General features: G+C 48.8%; 1 non-coding gene across 1 annotated transcript; it reads right to left on the reverse strand.

Annotated features, from left to right (window-relative positions):
- Positions 1 to 1038: 1038 nt before the first annotated feature.
- On the reverse strand, positions 1039 to 1112 carry TRNAN-GUU (transfer RNA asparagine (anticodon GUU)). Its single transcript has one exon. It is a non-coding gene; the product is annotated as a tRNA-Asn (tRNA).
- Positions 1113 to 10508: the final 9396 nt, after the last annotated feature.

The following is a 10508-nucleotide window of genomic DNA, read 5'->3' on the forward strand; positions in this document are numbered from 1 at the left end:
GATGACACCCATATCGTCTAGCGCTGAGAAGAGGAGTTTAGTGTATGCATTGTATAATGTTGGTGAGAGACAGGAACCTTGGGGGACACCAATGGGTACTATGATGGGGTTGGCGGCTTGTTTACCTATGGCGACCCTGGAGGTGCGGTCAGCAAGAAAGGATTTGATCCAGGTAGTAGCTTCGGTGGAGAAGTTGAAGTCTTTCGCTAGTGTGGCGCACAGTTTTTTATGGTCTACTAAATCAAACGCTGCGGAGAGATCGAGTAGGAGGAGGATGCAGAGTTTCCCTGAGTCTCTGATGGTATCCATCTGGATTTTTAAGTCAAGGAGCGCCGCTACGGACCCTGCCGGCATCTGTCGTGGTTTGAAAGAGTAGGTGTTTAGTTGTGTCTGGGCCAGCACTTGTGTGTGTCTGGGGCAGGAACAGAGTGTAAGTTTCTCATGGTCTGGCACTGCGAACGCTGCAGCATTCGCGGTGGTTGGAAGTAGGTGTATAGTTGGGCCTGGGCCAGTTTGTGTAATCACAGTGGCAGTTTGAGAGTTTCAAGAGGTGGAGGGAAAAAGACAAGTTTTGAGGGCCTTTCCGAATGTGAGGTGATTGTCAATTATGCGGATATGGAGGGGGATAGAACTCCTGATGGTGGGAGCTTGGACGGAGAAGGAGGATCCACCCAGTACTGCTAGTCAATTCGGCAGTAATAACAGATACAATAAGGACCTTGCAGGGTCCACAGACAGATATTCTGTGGTTTTCACCACCACAAAGTACAGACTGAATTGCATAAATCAAAAACAGTTACACGTTTCGTGAAAGTGCATTATGTCAACAGTGCTTAACAACTTGACTAAATGCATGAGCCAAGCTGGTATGCAGTCCATTATTTCTTTCACACATACTCGAGGTGCGGAGCCCAGCGCAACCTTTCAAGAATGCGTTCGTAATTTGAAAAGGAAGAGATTACTATGAAGAGTATTGTTCGCAAATGCGTTTCTGACGTCTGCTTCAACAGCTGCAAATATACAACAAAAAAAGCTAACCGTCCCTGGGTGGGCTTGAACCACCAACCTTTCGGTTAACAGCCGAACGCGCTAACCGATTGCGCCACAGAGACTGCTGGACACATGGATAGCACATACTCCTGGTGAAGCTGACCAGGAAAGCTGAGCACTCTTATACCTGATAAAAGCTATCATGGAACATTTACAGTCAAGCGATGAGCCACGAAATATTTCGCCAATTTTTTGGAAAAGGATTTTGAGGGTAGCTCAAAGCAGAAGTATAGAGTAGCAGTAATATGTGCTGGCCAGTTTCCAATCACACTGCTCTAGCATATATAATTGATATAATGTATTTAGCATTTTATAAAAATATAACCTCAGTAATACATCCCACAAAGTCAACTACTTTATATTTTCCCCACCTCCCTCTTCTGTGTCCCAGTACCTATCTTTGAGGGCCAAGCTGCCCTGACAATAACCTTTTTTTCAGTTTCCATTGATACTCTCAGCTTTCCAGAGGTATAATACCACCTCTATCCCACAATCCTTTAAAAAAGCTTTACTGTCCTTCAGCTGGGAACTAACGGGGAGCAGTATGGCGTTCCTCTCTCTCATCTCTCTGCTGCAGAACCTTTGGAAGCAAAGATTTGGAGCCCTCTCTGCGGGACAGAGGGAGGCGAGGAAGAGGAAGGCACCTACCTATCAGACATTCTCACTTGCTAGAAAATGTGTCAGGGTAGGAAAATCTGACAGCAAGGCCTTGCCATTTTCTCCTTCCCATCAGAAATTCCCACCTGCGGGAACAGTTGAGGAATCCAGAGATAGGAACATTTGACATGGTGTAACGTCGAAAAATGCTCATCTTCGGGCAGCCGTGATCTCACTCATCTGGAAGGTTGCTGCACAGCGTTAGGTCGGGCAGCAGCAGCAGCAGAGTGAAGCAGCCAGTCGGATCCTCACAGTCAGCACGAAGGCGAAGGTCAGAGGGGCACAATGCTTCCCTCGAATAGCCCCCGAGGAGACTGTCACGAAAGGCACATAAGAGGGGACGCTGGTGGGCAGGGATGGAGAAGCGCGGAGCTGGTATTTTGTCCAAAATTAATTGTAAAGTGGCCAAAACTATTTGAATATGCCCGTCGAAAAATGCTTCCCTGTCAATCCATTACTGCGCATGCGCGCACACACTGCGCATGCACAGTAAGCAGGCAAAGCATTTTTCGACACAAAGCAAAATTCGACGTTACAAGGGCAGGAAAATGACAGCATGGTTTATGTCACTTTCTTCTTTGCATCAGGACATCTTACGGCTGAAAGAATCACATTGAGACATGGGGAGGGGGTTCCTGAGCTGTATACATCCCTACGAATGTGCCTAAGAACATCGGTTTCAGCTGAAGCAAAGACATGGGAGGGGCTTCAAGCTATTGTGAGGGAGCGACAGGCATGCCCAGAGACATAACCAATGGCCTACCTTTGCTGAAAATACTGGGGGTGTGGGGCGGGCATAACGCCCAAATGAAAGGGGCTCCTGCCAAATGAGTGGGACAAAATGGTGTGCCACAAAAGTACAGAGTGACAAGCAGCCTTGCCCCCCCATACCCTCCCCCCCCCCCTAAAATGACGCCCATGGACATAACTCCACGTGGATGAAGAACTTCCCAGAGCGGACTCAATGCGTTTGTGCCCTAGCAGCGATTATTTGTCAGTGATCCCATGCACACACCTTACACTTTCAGCTGCAGCTCTGACATTAGGAGATGGTTTAATAGATTAGAGGTAGGGAGCAAGGATAAAGCTCAGGGACTTGCACAATGTAACTCTACGGGTCTGTACACTTACAGCCAGTATGTATCGGCCAAGTCCCGTTATTAAGGCTTCTTGAGCCTGTCGTGCCCTGTCTGGCCGTAACTGCCAGGATGTCTGGAGGAAATGCTGCAAAATACGTATGCAGAACAAGCCTTCTGTATCCATTTAGGAGTGTGGAAGGCTAGTGAGAAGGATCTTTAATGTATATGATGCGTGCCTAAGCACAGGCCCATGGGAGGCATAGTCTCCTTTTCCATGTCCCAAATGGAGTATGCCAACCCTTTCCTAGGCGCTGTGTCCAAAATACGGTACGCCACCATGGTTTGGTTGCCCCCCTTGGCCTGGGCCGTCCCTCCCAGGTTCAACATGGGCCTTTTCTCTCCACCACCTCTCTCTCCACATGTGGTGTTCCCGAGGGCTCTAACTTGTCACCCTGGCTCTTCAATGTCTACTTGGACTTTTTGGCCCACCGTATCACTACCTTCCATTCTCACTTTCAGGGTTATGCGGATGACACTCAGATCTCATTCAGGCTACCCTCAGCCTCCTCTCATCTGTCGCTCCTTCCTGACTGTCTATCTGTGAATCAGGGGTAGTGCACCTCCAACGATCTCTGCCTTAATGCCAGTAGGACTGAGATCCTCCTCATTAGGACCCCTACTCGCGCTTTCTCTCTCTCACTCTGGCCGCCCTCCTCGGGCCCTCTTCCTCTGCCTTCCTGTGAGGCCAAAAACCTTGGTGTCATCTTCGACTGCACTCTCTCCTTCTTTCCTCACATCACAGACCTTGCCAAGAAGGCCCACTACTAGCTGCACCTCCTCAGAGGTATTCTTCCTTTCCTCACTTTCCCCAGAAGCTCACTGTCTCCAGAGCCCTGGTTCTCTCTAGGCAGGACTACTGCAACAGCCTCTTTCTCAATCTGCCTTCCTCTTTCCGCCCTCTGCAACTAATCCAGAACAGGACTGCGAGACTTGTCCTTGGCCTCAAGCCCAGGGACCGTATCTGTCCTACACTGAAGTCTCCCCCGGAAGCTGCAAGGATCAAGTTCAAGACCCTCTGCATTTTCCACAAGGTTTTCTGGGGCCGAGGCCCGCACTACATCCAACTCTCCCTTCCTAAACACCTTCCTTCTTGAGCCCTTCTCTCAGCTACCTCCAACTCTCTGAGGGTCAGACGCAGAGATTGGGGGGTAGAGCTCTCTCCTCTACAGGTGCCTTCCTCTAGAATGGCCTCCCTACCCTTCTGAAATTTGAGCCGGACCACCTAAAGTTCAGGAAGCAGCTCAAGACCTTCCTTTTTGCTTCTGCTTTCTTTCTCTCTGTCTCCCCTGCTGACCAACCTGCATGCTGTGCTGACTGGTTGCCTGGCTACCCTCCGAGTCTCACGGGTACCAGGCTCCCCTTGACCAGTAGCCCCTGCACTGCCTCCACGGCTACAAGACACTAAGTGGCTGTATCTCGGACCCTACAGTTCCCTGCCTCCTATTTATTTATTTATATTTATAAAGCACACAAAGCGGCCCTCGGGCATCGTGGCGCTGTTACATTAGGGCTTACTTAGTTGCATAAGAGAAACAGTCTGGACAGTGTGAACAGACAAAGACAGTTAACATTGCAAAGATAATTAGATGGTGTTTGGCCTAGTGGTTCCATGGTTACAGGGGAACCGGGTCAACAGTACAAGGGCAATTACATGATGTTAGCAAAGCGTAAAAGTACTTGGGCTACAGGGGAAACAGGTACTCAGCAATGCTGCCCTGATTGGACTTCCCCCTTGCCTACCCCTAGCAATTACCCTCTCCCACCTCCCTGCACTTTTGCGTATCACACTAGCACAATCTGAATGACACAAGGCCTAGTAAGATAATTTGTTTTGTCCTCCCTCTGTCTTCCCTCCCTTGTCATGTCACACCTAGAAACACTTGTGTACCGGCGCCTTATAAATGACTCATCATATCATATCATTTGATACCCTAATATTCTTTAGGTTATTATAATTTGTTTCCCAACTTGGCCATTGAAAGAGACAGTACCATGCTGAGTCACTGCAGCTGCCAGCCTAACCTGTTGCAGGTGTTTACGCTCTGATGGTTTAATGTGGCCTGTTTGAAGTATGTGGGCTGTATCAGCAGCGGTCCACAGTGCCCAGTTCTACCAGGACACCCAGGGCCTCCTTGTGCCCTTAATGCAAATCTCAGCAGCATTTCTTGTGCCAGAATAGGCTTGTTGAAGAAGCAATGTGGGGTAGTTTGAGCGGCTCTGCACTTTTCTGTGCCATGTGGTCAACACTGAGATTTCTTTTTTCAGGGCATCTTTGTCCAGCGACTGTCAGCTGTTTCTCAATACCTTCCACCAGTAGAGAAGTGGGCATAAATGTCACAACGCCTGGGAAGTATGTTGCAAGTACTCTTGGAGCCTGTGTCAGGGTGGTGCTGGTAGTCACATGTCTGGGCAGGAAACTTCAGGTAGTCTCACCATCGCTAGGGCCAGTTGCTAGACTGGCTTGGTTTAGCCAGCCAGGACATGCTTTCTTACAGTGGCATGGCATTTCTTACTGTCAAATCCAACAGGATTAAGTTCTTGTAGGGTAATTCTTAACTCTGCCCACATATAGCCCGAATGTACATGTACGGGCGCAGCCAGCATGAAATTGTGTTTTATACTTGCATATATTTCTTCCCCACTTGGAATTTAGGAAAACTACAAGTACCAGAATTCTAAGCTAAAACAGCACTTTTGCACACGGCCCTGGAAAACTTTAGAGCTCTGCTCTGTAATGCAGTATTAAATATAATTGTTCTTTTATTTGAACAAGTTTTAATACGGGGACGGGGCGCAAGCCAAGATTCAAATCAGGGTTGCTATGCATTGTGTTGCTTGCAGGACAAACGTGCTGCCCCTGAGCTATCCTCCCCGCCTTGAAGTGCAGCATTTCAATATGTGTACCAAGTGCAGCATGAAATGTATATGTGCAAGCGTCTAAGTGGGGGGTGGGGGGGGCGTCTGACACTTTGCCTAGGGTGCAACATTCCTTTCACCGGCCCTGCACCACTGCCATACACCTAGAAAAGTTTTAATACCTGTGATGTGACATCACTCAACTACATTGAGGCAAATGACAACTGTCTGCACTATTTCAACAAATCACCCTTCTTGTGGGTTGAAAGGTTAGCGTTCAACCAAGAATGAACTCCAGTGTAACTGTCTCCAATGAGGCCCTGCACAGCCATACCTGTGACCTCCCCTATCCCATGGACCTCGTCTTTGCTAACTTGCCCTCCATTAGGTACTGCAAACAGTTCAGCCTAACTGGCCCTCAAGACCCAAAGATGCATTCTATCATTGGTGGACCACACACAGGTAACCCCTCCTGGTCTGCTGCTGCCTCACTGCCTCAGGACTCAGCCATGATTTCATACCCACTAACTTCATCTTCCTTTCTTCCATGGGCTGCAGACTCTACCATGAGGCTCAAGAGTGGCAGTTCCAGCTGCCTCCCATTTGGCTCCCGCTGCCGCCAGATATCATGCACAATATGCACAAGCACATGTCCCTCCTGTGGATCCCATTCTACAGCCACAGGTCATGTACGCTCATCCAACTATAACTCTCATGCATCAGTCACTCAATCTGCCACCATCTTTCAAATGTACATTGATAAAGAGCATTCACCAGTGGTGGCTCGTACATAATAGGCGACAGAGCAACAACCAGCCAACCATTATGCAGAGCCAGAGCAAAACCCAAAGCAAAAGAATGTTTCTCTTTATATTTTGCTGCCCTCCATCATGCATACGCATTGGGCCATGGCAGTAGTGTTTTGCTTCCCCAGCCTTGTATGGACCATTTAGCATGCAAGGGTGTGTATGTATAAATCAATTTATGTGTGGGGTTGTGTCTGTGTTAGTGCGCGTTTGAATGAGAGTGCAGTGGGAATGTTGTCTATGGGTTCGCGTGTCGATGTGAGAGATGTGTATGTTGCATGAGTGTCTGAATTGGTATGAATATGTGCATGTGGGTCAGGGATTGTAGCTCCAATGGGAAGACATTGGAGCAGCCAGTATGCACATTTTATTATATAGGCAAATCCAACTCAATGAGTGTTCTTACGTGGCAGCAGACTACACTAGGGCAGCCAGCATGGATAATTTCTTAAAGTGATATGATATGATAAGGCATTTATAAACCGCCTATACACAAGTGTTTCTAGGCATGACAAGACAAAGAGGGGGAAACAGAAGGAGGACAAACAATGATCTTAATAGGCCTTGTGTCATAGAGATGGGGAAGAGGGGAGGGGAGACATGCTGCGGGTGGTAGGGGTGAGGAGAACTGCAGGTGACCCAATAAGTGCTGCCAGAGGGTGGCTCTTAAGTGCAAAGAGTAGGAACTGTAGGGTTATAGATACAGACCCTTAAATGCAGAGGGAGCCCTGAGGCAGTGCAAGGGCAACTCAAGATGCAGGAGCCTGGGCCCGAGTTCAGGGGTGGCCAGGTGACCAATGTGTGGAGCTATCAGGGACATTAGCAAGGGAGATGAAGAGAGAAAGCGAAGCGAAAAGGAAGATCTTGTGTTGCTTCCGGAACCAGAGGTGGTTCTGCTCATATTTTAGAGAGGCAGGGAGACTGTTCCAGAGGGAGGCCCCAGCCGAGAAAAGAGATCTGCCCCCCATTCTCTGTTTGGAAAAGCATCTGAAGCTCAGAGAATTGGAGGTGGATGAGCAGAGAGCTCGAGAAGGAAGATGTTTAGGAAGAGAAAATTGGAGGTAGTGTGGTCCCTGGCCCCAGAAAGCCTTGTGGACGTTGCAAAGGGTCTTGAATGTGTTCCTTGCAGCCACAGGGAGCCAGTGCAGAGATTTCAGAACTGGAGAGATATGATCCCTGTGCTTGAGGCCAGGGACAAGTCTTGTAGTGCTGTTCTGGATGAGTTGTAAAGGTCGAAGATTAGAGGCTGACAGATTTAGAAAGAGGCTGTTGCAATAGTCCAGCCTGGAGAGGACCAGAGCTCTAGAGACAGTGAGTTTCTGGGGGAAAGTGAGAAAAGGCAGAATACCTCTAAGGAGGTGCAGCTGAAAGTGTGACATTTTTAGAGACGTTGGAGATGTGAGGAGAGAAGGAGAGGGTGGAGTCAAAGATGACGCCATGGTTCTTAGCCTCACAGGAGGGAGCAGGAAGAGGGCCCAGTGTGGGCGACCAGAGAGAGAGAGAGAGGAAAGGAGGGAGCAGGTGTCCCGATGAAGAGGATCTTGGTCTTACTGGTACTAAGCACAGATTCTTGGCAGCACATCATTCCTGAATTGCAGCCAGGCAGTCTGGTACGATAGAAGGAGCAGAAGTGGCTGAGGGGAGCCTGAAGGAGAGCTGGATGTCAACCGCATACCACTGAAAGTTAGAACAGAATGTAGCGATGCAGTCAGCCAGAGGTGCCAGGTAGTGGTTGAATAGTCAGGGAGCAAGGTTAGACCCCTGATGAATGCCACAAGCAGAGAGAGAGATAGAAGAGAGGAAAGGCCCCAGTTGGACCTAGGAGGGTCGGTCAGTGGCAAAGGGTATCAGGTAATTATGTCACCATGAAATAAGTCGTCAGGTTGGTGACTTTAAAAATTAAATGCATTTGTGACGCACTCTCCAGGCTATCCAGCACTTTGCCCAAATATTCTAGGACTGGAGGTAATAATATATAATTATGCCCCCCCTAGAATATTTGGGGAAAGAATTTTGGTAGCCAGGAAAAAGTCACCATAACCTGACGACTTTTTCATGGCAACATTATTACATGGAACCTGGGAAAGGAGGTAGGGCCTGACCAGTGATACCCAGGTTGTCACGGAGGCGATTGAGCAGGATGGCATGGTTGACCATGTCAAAAGCAGAGGATAGATTGATGAGAATGAGGACAGAAGGAAGATTAGAGTCAAGATTAGAGAGTAAGTCCGGATAACTGTCCTAGATGTGGTTCGCTGCAGGCAGGGTTTTGGCATATGGCATGGGAGTGCGGGACAATAGTGGAGTACTGGGACGAGGTTCTTAAAGGAGTGAATGGGGCGCTGGGAATCAGGTGGGAACACAGCCGGGAAATTTGCCTATGGGGTAAACTGCCAGGGGGAAAAGGCACAAGATACGGAATCGATTGGGCCGGTTTTTGCTCATACTGGCTAAGCGCCGAATGGCGATAGCGTGGAAATGCCCCCAGGGCCCGGCGATTAACTTATGGTGGAAGGATGTGCGGAGGAGGGGTTTGGCGGAATTAACAGTGCTGCAGAATGCAGACTCAGAGGCAGAAATGGAGGGTATAACGATTCACTGGACCCAATTACTAAATGACATATCAAAGGACAATGACCTACGACCACCGTGAAGAAATGTAGGCAGGTTTGAGAAGGTGAGGGGGTCAAGAGGAAGGGGAAGATTATGAACATATGAACTGTTGGTGGATCCGCCCAATTCTTACGTAACCATAGAAACGGAAGGACTACAGGCTGTGGCCGATGGAGGGAGTGGAAATTAAGAAGACTACCTGAACAGTGGAGAGGGGAGTGCTAGGGGTGGTGGGTGTTGCTGGGGAGTTGGTGAAATTGTTCTATTTAAGTTTGGAATGTGTTTAAGGGGGCGGGTTCTATGGGGATGTAGGGCATGGGGTGAGGGAGGGAGGGGAATACGTTTTGAGGTTGTTATTATAAATTGCCAATAAAGAGTGTTTAAAAAAAAGATTAAAGAGTAAGTCTTCAGGGGTGTTCAGGATAGCTGTTTCCATGCACCTGGCAGCTCTGAAGCCAGACTCGTGGTCATGGAGACAACAAACGGATTCAGTATGCAGATTAAGATGGGAAAAGGGCAGCTTTTTCAGCAGTTTCCTCAGGAAAAGAGTGATGGAGATCGGGCAATAGTTAAACAGAGAGGAAGTATCGGCAGAGGGCTTCTTAAGAAGGGGGTGCACAAGGGAGTGCTTAAGGGGGGAGGGAAGAGGTTCCAGTGGCAATGGAGTGATTGCAGAAATTGTCCAAGGCTGGAGCCAGGGTGTCGATGTGGTCCTTGATGGTTCTGGATGAGCAGGGGAGAACCTGCTTTGAGGAGACTTTCATAGATCGGATTTGTCTATAGAGGTAGAGAGAGAGTGGACAGTATGTCCTAAATTTTAGTGGTGAAAAGAGATGCCAGGGACGTGCAGAGGGCCTGGAAGGGAACAGTAGAGGTGGAGAATACAGGACTATTGGCCAGCTCCTGGCAGATTTTGAAAAGTTCGGGCGAGTTGTTAGATGCCGCAGAGATGCAGGCTTGGATGTATGCTCTCTTCTTAGAGAGGACATAGAGTCTGTACGGCCTTTGGAGCAGTTGGAAGGCCAGTTTGTCAGAGGGTGTGCCTGATGCCCTCCACTTCCTCTCAGCTGCCCCACACTTCAGTTGAAGGGTGGCAAGGTCAAAATCGCACCAAGAGTGGGCTTCAAGCGGATGCACATGACAGGGACAAGGAAGTCAAGAGTGTTAGAGATAGAGAGATGAAGGTTAGAGAGGGCTACGTCAGAGTGGGAGGCAGCCAAAGATGTAAGAGGAGGAGAGAAAGTAGTGGCAAAAGCCTCCACTGACATCGCTTCATGGGTCAGATAACCAAGAAGGTAGGTGGCAGCGCTGGGGATGGCTTGACCTGAGAGGTAGAGAGAGAGAGGTGGGAGGAGAGGAGAGGAGAACGTGGTCTCTCCAAGAGAGA

This window comes from Ambystoma mexicanum, chromosome 1p, assembly GCF_040938575.1.
Source record: "Ambystoma mexicanum isolate Mex_15411 chromosome 1p, UKY_AmexF1_1, whole genome shotgun sequence".
Lineage (NCBI taxonomy): Eukaryota > Metazoa > Chordata > Amphibia > Caudata > Ambystomatidae > Ambystoma > Ambystoma mexicanum.